Below are 12,399 nucleotides of genomic sequence, written 5' to 3'. Positions count from 1 at the left end.
CTTTGATGGATCCATAGTAGTGAGCTGTAATAATAGTCTCTGGATTCACAAGGTATTTCTTGTATTTTGCTTTTAGTTTGGGTTTATTAAAAATATTATGTTCAGAGTGTTCTGCAATTCTTTCTTCCCAGGGATAAATGAGCGCCAAGTTCTTAGAATGTAACATCTTTTATTAATGAAATGGCAGCAACTCTGAAATGGACAAGAATCAAGATTCCAAAACCTGGCATTGAAGAGGCTGCTGCTGTTCATGGTTGGGCATGTAGTTTGAGAAGAATTATATTAGCACTGAGTTTTCTTTTTTTATGTGCAATTTTACTAATATTCAGTAGCTGGTTCTGCTGCAATTCAAATATTTTCTCATTTGAAACTGAGTATAAAAATCTAATTTGTTTTTCCTTTACCCTTTCTCCTTGGAGATCTATCAAATTATCCTCTGCTTCAGATTCAAGCTCTTCATGGAAATTAATCGTTCTGACCCCCTGTGAGGTAAATATTATTTTCATTAATAGGAAAATTGCAAAGCAGACAAGTAAAATTGCTTGTTTGAATTATGCAGCGCTCTAGACATGTGGTCATATTGCTAGACTGCCTGATTTCACTAAATTCTTTACACAATTTTTTTTAATGCAAGCTGTAATAATATTCATACTATCTAAGCAGACAGAAGAATACTTTTTCTTGTTTCCTGAAGCGTTATGTGACCAAGAGGACAACTATGAAATATTTTATATCTTGAACAGGGAATAAACGAGCTTTCTACTGAGAAGAGTACAAAACAGTTTGCAAGTTTACTGGGGAAACAAAGAATCCTTTTAAATGTTATCTTAATCTGGCAAAAAGCATGAAGGTCCTTGAATGGGCAGAGAAACCTCAACTGTAGTGGAAATGACTGAGTCTGCCAAGTGAATCAAATGGGAATGGAGATGTAAGGTGCTTGTCTTATAAAATAACAGATGATCAGTTTCTGTGAAATGCAGGAGAGAATATCTGGAATATCTTACTTTTGACTTTTCGTGTAGGATGGAAATAATGAGTTCTGCTTTATCTCAAAAACCCTGTAGATGGAATTTTTTCCCCCCCGTGAATGGAGGCTTGTAACATAGCAGAGCAGAGGTTTGGTTACATATGCAAAAAGCTTTCTAGCTAAAAAATTGTGTCTTGTTATTATAGTTGAATTTTCAGTTAGGGATAGAAGATATGGTTTATGGAGTGTGAAACTTAGAGATTACTAGGATTTTCAGTTCGATACAGTTTCACAGCTTTTGAAGACAATAAATTCTCCTTTTCAGTGTTATTTTTCATGTTGTCTTGGATATTTTGAAACTATACTATGTAGTTAATAGCACTTGAAGTGAATTTTACAGGCAGTAAGCATCTATACAACTTTTGACTGGGAAGCTTCCTTCTGTAGCAGGTGGGTGTTGCTGGTGTGCTGTGAAGGGGACAAGTGATGCTTACAGCATAAATGCACGTCACCAGAATCTACATTTGGATACTCCTGGCTTAAATGCCTTTTTGGTGGTAAAGGGTCAAGTAATGGAGCTTCTGCAGTCTTCCAGTATGTTGTGGAAGATGGGGCAGATGTGATTTCACGTGTTGTTTGGTGACGCATGTTCAATGATGGAACTTCACCGTTAGGTAGCTCTTTGCTTTCTTGTTTTGGACACCTAATTTGTAAAGCTAATGTTTTTGCTTAAATTTTGTGTATTACCAAAGTGTTGATGAAAAGCCTTCATATAAAGAGAGGTCATTTGGCTTTGCCATGGGTGGTAGAAGATGGAAGACCAATATTTTTGATGAACACTTGGCTGCTGAATGACCCTGGCAACTCATTGTCCTTCTCTTGTCTTGATTTCCCCTTGTTTACATTTTATTTAATGATATTTACCTTATCTGCTAGGCACTTTGAACACTTATCAGCCTGTAAAAGCATCCTAACAGCAGCATATTCTCTATGGTGCTTCCTCTGTTTTTATTGACAAACAGCTTTAAAATTCCAAAGTCAATTGAGTTACCAGCTCAGCCTTTCTTTTAACAGCAGACAGATGGATTAAAATTATCTGGGGAAGGGATGGGAAAGCAGAATGGAAAAGTAGTGAGTTTTCAAACTGTGGATGTGCAAATTCTGTGCTGAATTTGCCCTTTCTAAATGTTTCTCCAGTATTTTCTGCCATAGACAGATTATTAGTTCTGTCTTTGGCAGCAGTAACTCATTCTGCGCTGTAAAATCCTGTCCTTGTTTTGTGGCTTAGCTGTGACTGCTAGACTGAAAAGTAAAAGAATTACTTCTATGAAGAGGAAACCTAACTTTTAAAGAGGTAATATTAGTATGAAGGATGGGTCATTACCTAATGTAAGGGGGAAAGTGAACTCTGTGTATTTGTTAATGGTTTTCTTCATTATGAACTGTCTATTTGCATTCCTTGCATTAAAGTGCTTACTGTTATCAGGACTAACTCCAAAGTTCACATTTACATGGTTGGGCTCTGTAAACTCAATGTTTCACTTCAGTTAGTCCAAGTGTGGATGTAAGCATTAGTTCATAGACAAGGAGCTCTTTCAATTTGGCAGCATCCTCTTTGTGTTGGTATTTTACTTGTAGACTGTACAGTAAGTCAAGGTAAACATTAAGCCACTTGTGTGCTATTACAGTCACATTGTAGAAAAACTAGAGGCTAGAAAAACTGCCCTCAGCACAGAAGTCTGTAAGCCATGGTGGTTGTGAATAATCAGGAGAAGTTACTTCTTAATTCAGGAGAACAATGTTGTGAACATCAGAAGCCTTTTCCTGTTAATTTAAATGAAATTTTCCCTACTGCTTTTGAGGGGAATGTTAAGAATTCCAGTAATTGACTCTTGTTGACATGGCAGCAGAGTAGTTAATGAATTAAATGCAATGGTAGTTATTTTGATTGATACTGTGTAATTATGGTGTCAAAGGTATTTAACTTTTTATCAGGCTGCAAATCTGCATCAGATTTCTAGTCTACCCTTGAGAGAAAAAAATACATAAAATGGGAAAACCCAGATGCTTCCCCAACCTGAGCCATTTTATCAAAGAGTGTGAGAAAGTTAAAAGGTTTCACTAGTTCAGCCTACTTCCTTGTCAATAGCATATCTCTGAGAAACTCCTAAATGTCTTCGTGTGTGAAAAGCAAAAATGTTCTCTCTGAATTTTGATGTCAGCAGCAGCAGAGTATCCTCTGACAGCCCTCTGTGGTCTTCTAGCTTTTTTTCTTTCCTACTAACTTTAGTCTGACTGGAGGTCTTAAAGCCTAAAGGTAAAAGACAGCCTTCCAAACTACCTTGAGCTGCTCTGTTCTCACTAAGAAGAAACAAAACTTCATTTTTTACCTAAAAGTGAAATTTATGGAGAATACAAGAGATCTGATTATTCTGGCCGTGACTCTCGAAGCAAGTGTTCTTTAACTTGATAAGCCAAGCATGAAGGGATACACTTTCCTAAATTTTGGGTGTGATTCATTTGTTGTGTAATATTTTAATGTATTTTTGGTTTATTGGAATTACTTGTTGATTAGTATTGAGAGAGATTTTATTAATGTCACAAATAGTACTTCACTGTTCACCAAGGTGAAAGTCAAGATGGCTATGATTTCATAGATTAGTAATAGTCCACACACCTTATTTAATAAACAGCTCCACCTTTTCTAGAATGAGGGATTTCAATTCTTAGAACTTCTTATAGACCATTATTTTTTGTGCTTGTTTCTACATCACCCTATTTTTTTCTTGTTTCTGTTTTTTTGCCATTTCATATTCATTAGTTCAGGTTCTCCTTTTTCAGGAGGTTCTCCTGCTGGTGAGTTTTATAGCTCCCATTGATACTTCATCCCTATCTGTCTTTCTGACCCAGAAGAATTTGTGCTTCACTGAGTCTCTGGAACATTTTATAAGTAATTTTAACAAGTTAGTTGTGATTCTGCTGAGTGTGCAGCTTTTGCTTGCCATGTAGTTTAGGTCAGGTCAGGCTTGATGCTTTTCAAAATCCTGTCCTGCCTGTGTTTCTGAGGTGTATGTGTAATAGGCATTAGTCCTTAACAATCATATAGTTGACAAGTTGTAGAAGAGTTGAGTTTACATTGTAGTAATGTTATTTACCAGGAGATGAAGCTTAGAACCCTGTGAAAGCTTGGGTTGCAGATGGCTTCTCTGTGGGCTATTCTCTGCTGTGGCAGTGTTCTCTGGGTGCAGGAATTCAGACATCTGCTAGGCATTGGGCTTTGGAGCCACCAGCCCAAACACTCAGGGGAATTAGGTGCTGAAGTTCTGTCTCCTTGTGACTGGTTGCAAAATAGGTTGTAGACTGATGTCCAATGCCATGGGAGAAGCAGCATCACAGCATCTTTTCCCTGCAATGAATCATCTCATGTTTATTGAAGTTCACTGGTGAAACTCGTCCTGGCTGTCTTCATTCCCCTGGTAGTAATTGTGGTAATAATCAGCCAAAGCCTATGTGTCAAAAGCCTTTTGTTTTTATTCTGAAGAGAAAGACAGAGCTAATAAAAATATTTTCATATGTTTATCATGGCATGAGAACACTTCATAGAGGCTTCTTTATTTAGGAATTATAATGCTCATAGGTGGTGCCTTCCAAAGGTAAACTGAGAAGGATTGTTTCCACTGATGCTTGTTCTTTCTTTTGAAAATCAAAGTTCATTAATAGGACATCCTGAAAGGCCTGCTTACATCTCTTAGGAGATGAAGGGACTGAAGGGTATGTAGGGTAGGGAGGCAAAGATTTTTTTATGAGTCTGTATGAGAAAGATATCTGAAGTTCTTGTGGTTATTTTTTCAGCCATTTCAAATACTGTTAGATTCTGCTGAGATTAAATGCTAGTTACTCTTAGTGTTTTTAGACAGCATTCTCTCTCCTTATGTTTTTGAACAAGCTTTGTCTACAATTTCAATACTTATAATGTCATTAATTATATAAGACTTTTAGAGCTTTGAGCTGCTGTTTCTGCAGGTGACTTGCTGCTTTATGAGAACAGCTTTTGCAGCTTGTGGCAGAGAAGTGGGGGAAGTGAAGCATTCCTTGGGTAGGTGGCAGATTCTGAGGCTGGAGGGATAAATCTGCAAGGATTCCTCCTCTTGCTTGTAGTACTGCATATTGATAGCTGGAACATAACAAACAACCCTTGAATTGTCTTCAATTAACACGTTTTGGTTTGTTCAAGAGTGATGTCAGAAAATAGCCTTTTTCAGTAGAACCAAGTTCTTTCTTCTCTCCCTCCTTACATACTCCTACAGTGATGTTTTTTCAGCTCTGCAAGTGTGTGTTTTCTCACTCTCTCTGCTGTGTAGGCGGTCTTCCCAATCACAATTGAGCTTCACAGGCAATCTTTTATAAAAAAAAAAAAAAAAAATCATCTTTACACAGCAGGTCTGTAATTTAACACCAAAGGAAATGGAGAGTTCTGGGTCAGAATTGTGATGTGTCTTAGTAATGCTTGAATTTGTGAAGAATTTCACCCTAAAAAAAGGGAAATGGTTCTCTTGACCAGAAGACCATTCACTACCTGTGGAAATTGTTTCGCATTCTACCTGAATGATTTGCCAAAATGTCAGTTGCAATGACAAACAGATAGACTTTAAATCTTACACTTGCTTCATTAGACTAAGTTATAATTGAGCTTTTCTATCCTAGAATTAGAATGTGATTCTAATGAAAAAGGCAAACTCAGTTTGCTGACAATATGAAAGTTAAAATGAAGCTCTTCTGGGAGTGTTGCCTTATTTTAAACATGATTTTAGTTCTCTCTGCCTTTTATAATCTGCTTTTGCTGCACTGCATTATTATTTTTTGTGTACTACAGCTCTTTTGCTGATGCTTCTCATTTCACACAATATTTTCTAAATAGTTTCACACAATGTTTTCTAAATAATCCTAAACTTGCAATAAAAACCCCTCAGCTGTATTTTTAATTGCTCAAAAAAGATAGCAGTAATTATTTTCTTGAGTTCTATTGATAATGCTATTTGGCATTTCTTAAAGAATTTTTGTTGATGCTAGTGTTCTTGCCACCAGGTAGGTATTCTGAGTTTATCTGAGTTTATTCAACTCTGTAAAGAAATACTTTTTGGGAGAGTAGCAATGGGTAGCTTAAAATTTGCTTATCAACCTACCAAATTTCAGCAACAATTATTACACATAGCCCTTGTATTGTGGTTTTATGTGCAGTTCATGCTGCCATTGCAACTGAAAGGAACCATCCTTCTTGGCTTCTCCTGTCTGATACCTTTTCTGCTTAATGTCAGCACAGGTGCTCATGTAGCTGTGCAGTGAACTGGATTGGGGAAAACCAGGCTGGAGAAGAATCTAGGTCTTTTTCTTTAGACTCCTTAGTTAGAGCTGGAATTTTAATCTCTCTTTGATATGATTCATTGTACATCTCCTCTAACACGTGAGCTTGGTGGGAGTAGAGTAGACAAAAATTCATTGGCAGTATGTGCTCTGCCTCCAGCTTGTGCCTCTGCGGAGTTCTCGGGACTGCCGCATGAATCTCCATGGTTACATCTGTTTGCCCGGTCTAATTTTAGAGGACTCATATCATCTAGAGATGCAAGCCTTCTGTAGCAATAGACAGAGGTCAGATGTTAAGAGTAATTCTGAAAAAATAGAGATTATAATTTACAGGACCTGGTAAATAGGAAGGACCAGCTTTGAAACCTTTACATTTGCTCCTGCACTTGGAGAATTTTAGGGTACTGCAGCTGGTGACTTAGATAAAAACTCCTGCTCTCCCTTGTTTTTGGCATGTGTTACAGACTTTATGTTGAGCAGTGAGGGAAAAAAAGTGGGCCACAGCACTGCTAAATGTCCCCTTTCTTTCAGGCGTTGCCAAATGTGTGTTTAATCTCTAAATGCCTGGCAGAATGCGTTCTGGAAGAAAATAACGATTCAGAGAAGGGGTGATAAAAGAAGGGTTGGGATTGTTGTAGTGAGAAAATTATCATACAGGCGCTCTCAGACGTGTAAGCTATGTGCAAAAAATCTATAGCGTCACAGTTTTGTAAGCCTTCATTGTTGGTTCTGGCTTCTCACAAGCACAAGTTTCAGAATACCCTTTACCTTTTGAAAAGTATTTCATTTGATTGCTTCCCATTCAAATTTTGTTCATGCCCATGATCTTTTTTGCTTCTAGGTTTCACTGTGGTATGATTCATCAGAAGTAGATTGTGACGTCCACTGGGAGTTTTTGCTGAAGCTGCATGTGTCTGCTTTCTCAGGAATTTGGATAGGTAAGAGTGCGTGTTCTGCTTTCTGTACCTTCTGACCCTTTGGAGTGCTGCTAGTTGTCACAAACTGTTGTGTTTGACTGCTGATAGTGTGTAGTGTTTCATGCAGTGTGCAAGGGGGGGTCTCCAGCAGGATGCTTTACCCTGGGTAGGCTGGCTGCCACAGAGTGCCAGACTCTGTCCCTGGCTGTTGCCGAATGCTTTCTGTGTACATCAGTGTTTTTCCACAGGGACATGCAAGGGACCTAGATGGCTATTCCCTTCCACCCTATATCCCCCTCCCAGAACGTGTAGAAGGGTTTGCAAAAGCAGGTTGGACTGTGTTCAGGCTGTGACAGAATGCCTGCTTTTGTCACATTTTCTGAAACACAGCAGTTCTTGTAGGTGGTTTCTTTTAACCCACTTGTGAAACTAAACTCATGTTGTAAGAAAGAAAAGGATGATTCTTCTGGATGTGCCTGATCCTTGAAAAAGACTGGCTTTTAGTACATGATCTGTCCTTTCACAGAGTAATGTAATTAATTAGAAGGTAAAATGGATGCAACAAGTGTGAGATGCTGCAGTTTTGCCCATGCAGCCTTGTCACCTGCATTATACCATATGCAAGTCCTTGACAGGTGTGTAATGACCTGGTTCAAGATGGTATATGAAGAAGGTCGGAAAATTGCAGTGTGTGGGTTTGGGGTGGGGAGCAGTGGTGTTGGTTTTGCAAAGATAGGCGGGGTTGGATTTGTTTTTGGATGGATCAGCTTCCTGAATTAACCCAACAGGTTGTGCAAGCAGTAGTGCTGCCTGCAGGGAGGTGACCAGGATTTGCTATGGACTGCAGGGAGAACAAAACTGGAGATCTCAATTAAGATTAGTCGGTGCAGATTTGCAATGAGGAAGTAAAAGCATAACCCCCTCCACTGAACATGTTTTAATTATGTGTTTATTAACACCTAGTGAAACCTATAGATATAGGATATGCAAAGGAAGTCCAGTCTGGAAGTGAAAGTGGAAAAAAAACAGTTCTGCCAAAGGAAAAACCCTCCCTTGTAACATTGATTCATCAGTCTGTTGGATGTCAGAACAAACAAATAGGTTTCTTATGTGAGACAATCTGCCTTGTAGTTGTTGCAGTTGCCTTGAAGGATGTTGTTATATCAAAAGCATCAGTTTAAAACTCTCCTTCTGAAACACTGTCAGCATAACCTGCTGCATCGTGTTGGCAGAGGTTGAGCTTCTGACGTTTGACTTCTGGTAGTGATAAAACATTTCAGAGGACCTATATACTTGAAACAAATATATTTGTTCACAGATCTAGCAGGGCCCTTGGAAAAGGGTATTTTAATTATTTTGTCTATTCCCTTGAGGAGTTTTACCTTTTCATTTGATATCATCTTGAGTGTTGACTTATACACACAATCATTATTGGGTTTTTTTTTTTGATGTATAGCTCTCAAAGTTACCACAGAGGAGAAAATAGTGTCCATGTCCTTCGCAACATACAAAAAAACCTTTTTTTTAAAAATGAAGTTTGTGATTCCAAGAGGCTACTTAGAATCATGATACTAGTGAACACTGTAGTGGGGCATGCACAGTGAAAAAAAGCTGTCTTGAGCTATGAAGAGCAGTCTTAGTAGTTTAACTTACTTATGGAAAGTAAATGAGTATTTCTTCCCCCTACTATGTTTGGATTCCACAGTCTGGGGTTCTTGTCACATACTTTCTGTGAAGAATGATGAGGTAATTAAACTTCATTTTGCCAGTGGTGTTACCATGTTACACCACTGAAACAACGAAGCTGGTAAATTCCTTTTTATTAGACACATGCAATTTTTTGTTCAAAGTGGAAATTTTTCTCCGTGGAATTTGAAAAATTTTAAATTCCATACTATAGCAAATCTAGTAATGTGAAGTTATACTTAAAACCTAATTTATTTCCTCAGTAACAGTTACTGGTTACTGGTTGTTTATGAATGCATAGGCTCATGGTCCTATAAACCCAGTCTTGTTTACTGAAATTCTTGAAAGCTGCTTAATAATATGGTTATGTTCAACTCCCAGCATGTTTTACAGCTGGGAGCTGAACATAACCATGTTAACAAGCAGCTTTTTTTAAGGAATAGTATCACACTCCAATAAAGCTGATAAATGTTTGTTTCAAATACAGAATCTTAATTTGTTTTGTAAGAATATTTAGGTGCAAAACATTCAGCAACATCAACTTAGTTTTGTAAATTCCCCACACTGTTCTGTAGATGCTGGCGGACTAAAACTTGTGAAATTCTTCATGAAACTTGACCTCAGAACTGAACTTAAAATGAAGAAGAGGACTTTGGGGAGGGAAGAGGAAGAGATGGCCACTGTGTGCAAGTGGCTGATGTTGACATTAAGTTATATAATGTTGGTTTTATCTGTACTATTCTTTTCCTGTTGACAGGTTGAAGTCCTGTGACTTCATTTGTTCACTAGTAAAAAAGTTTTGTTGGGTGGGGTTGAGGTGGAAAAGGCTTTGCCTTGATGATTCTTGCTTTTTCTCAGGGATATGTTTGAGTACATAGTGCTGTGTTCCCTGCAAAGGAAGGCAGGAGCTATTTGGGTACTGTTTCTCTGAATGGCCAGGAGGAGAGTTGTACAGAATTGTGTTCCTTCCTTACATTTTGCAGGTTTTAATTTTTTTTTTCCCCAGAGATTTCCCCAAGGTTTAGTTGGTGATTATACAAAGGATTTCTGTTATTAGGACTGTGTAGGTTTGTAGTTCAAGTTGCTTCCCTGAGGAGTCTGAAGAAATTTAGGAAGAACCCATGCAATTAGTGCTTACAGTCTTGGCCTCTTTATAAAAAAAAGAAGGGTGTTCCTTGAGGAGTGCACTTTTATATATTTTGAATGCATGTACTTGTGCACACAAGCACCTGTGAGTCAAAGAAAATTGATATATTCGATGTGTGTATGTTCCCAAGTTAGTGATTGCCTTGTGCAATGTATTTGTACTGTGATATTGCAATGATATCTACAGTAATTATCTTTAAATGCAGAAAAAGAAGTAGAAAGTGCTTAGCCTACTTTTATATTCTTTTATGCTTAAAAACAGTGTGGTGAATTAGTAGAAATTGGTATGTGATAATTGGCAGATTAGTTAATGTATTTGAGAACTGGAGAATTGCAATAAAATCCGTCTGAAAAACAGGATAATATTCTTAATAGTTAAGTATGTCCATTTTAATAGGGAATGAGTGTTCATAATAAAAGTCTCACCTTCATTTCACTGTGTATGAGACTGAAGGGATTGGATATTCAGAAGGTAAGTGAATGTGAGTGAATGAAGAGAGGAGAGCCTGGATCTCGTTAATTCTTGGCTATCTCTAAGCTGGTGAGGGTTTTATGCTTTGACATGTTTTTTCTTAGTCCAAAAAGGTTATTTAATAGTATGAATTGTAATGATCCATACTCTTTTCTGCAACAGGCACCTGTTGAATAGGCAGGCCAAGAATGAGGCATGCTATGTCTGCAAACTTCCTAATTCCAGAATGGTTAGGCACACCCAAGTTAGCATTAATCTACCTAGCCTGGATTTAAAATGATTGCAAGGATTTAACAGCATGGATTTTAGTATAGCCTGTTTGAGGCTCACTAGAAGTCTGGGTGCTTAATCACTGCAATCCTGCCCTGGAAATTGAGGATTTTGTAAAACTGAGTTCTGTAGCTCATGTAAATGTGGAGAGCTGTTGGTAGATTAAATACATACATTATTCCGTGGATTTTTCCTAGCTCTCCCCTTAAGGTGGTAGTAGTATGACTTGGAACTAGTAAGTATGTACTTAGTACTTTGTATGATTACACATGTATACTGATTAATAAACAAGATGTTTTCTGTTTATTAAACAGGAAAGCATCTGATTCTGCTATATTTAACATTTTATGGGACTGGCTGGTGAAGAATGAGCAATTGTGTTTTGATTTTTATGCATTGTTCAGCCTGCACATTCCTAAAGTACATTGTGCTGCGCTCCTTAAACTTGAACAGCAGCACCATTTTGCAGTTCAGTATTTTCATTTTTTCAGGTGAGTAATAAGAATCAGCAGTTAAATAAATCTGAGACATTGAACGGATGTGATATTTGTGAGTTCCACAGACGTGGAAAGAAACCCCCCATGTATTCATGTACTGAATAAAGCACCAAAACCCAACAATGAAAAAAACAAACTAAAAGAAACCAATAAAAATAAATAGTCCCTCTCCCTCTCCAAAAAAACAAACCCCCACAACCAAAGAGGCAACAAACAAAAACTGGCAAAACCCTGACAGAAGAGACAATAGAGCAGCAAAATTTCGATTGCTAGTGTTATATCCCTGCTTTTTTACCTGTAGAGAGCAAAATACTTTATTCCTTTGTAAAGTGTTTTGAGAACACGTGGAACTTCTACTACTACAACTGCACTGACCATAAGATTTCCTAAATTCATGCTTCTGAACAGATGCATCAGCATGAAATACAACATTTCTGTAGAAAGTTTCAAAGAAAATTTTTCTGGCAGTTCAGAGGTGAACAATTCTTAAATGATTTCACTACCTAATAGCAAAAAGGTGTCCATTCAGTGGTAGTCCTATTATAACTCTCCTTGATCAAATTCCTTCTCTTGATTACTCCCTTCTTATATACATTGTAATTTATTTCCTCCAGTTTTTCGGTACCCTTCTTGAGCTGTAAAACTGAATTTCTCTGTGCCAGACAAAGTAAAATAACTGCTTTGCTCTCTTAATTGGTGTTCTCTTGTTTACACAGTAGTGGCTTAAGTTTAGCCACAGCTATGTGTTTGGAGTTTTCTTTTGGGAACACAGATTCAAGGAAGCTGACTGGTAAATTGGAGTGATGCTCAGAGCTGTCACCTGTGAAGATCAGAATTCACACTTTCCACTTGAGATCAGAGAAGATCAGCTTGCTTTTCAGCCTAATTGTATTCACTGCTTATGCATAATGCAAACCCACAACTTAACTCTGCTCCATTTGATGAAAGATAAAGATCAGTGCCTACTAGACAGTGTGATGCTAGCTTTACAGATTCCATCAGCATCAGGCATTAGTCATGGTTTTTTTATGTATAAAACATAGCATGCATGTCTGTACACATCATAATGGAAATGCATAGATT

The 12,399-nt window shown here is 37.7% G+C and overlaps 1 protein-coding gene across 6 annotated transcripts in view; it reads left to right on the top strand.

Moving 5' to 3' along the window:
- Nucleotides 1-12,399, top strand: part of SIPA1L1 (signal induced proliferation associated 1 like 1) — a 202,091-nt gene that overhangs the window by 59,238 nt on the left and 130,454 nt on the right. For all 6 annotated transcript variants that reach the window (XM_063159192.1, XM_063159195.1, XM_063159191.1 and 3 more), the window contains one exon: nucleotides 7,170-7,266. The gene's annotated coding sequence lies outside the window, so the exon portion shown is untranslated. The remainder of the gene's footprint in view (nucleotides 1-7,169; nucleotides 7,267-12,399) is intronic.

Source organism: Melospiza melodia, chromosome 6 (genome assembly GCF_035770615.1).
Source record: "Melospiza melodia melodia isolate bMelMel2 chromosome 6, bMelMel2.pri, whole genome shotgun sequence".
NCBI lineage: Eukaryota > Metazoa > Chordata > Aves > Passeriformes > Passerellidae > Melospiza > Melospiza melodia.
This window is presented reverse-complemented; position numbering and strand designations above follow the sequence as displayed.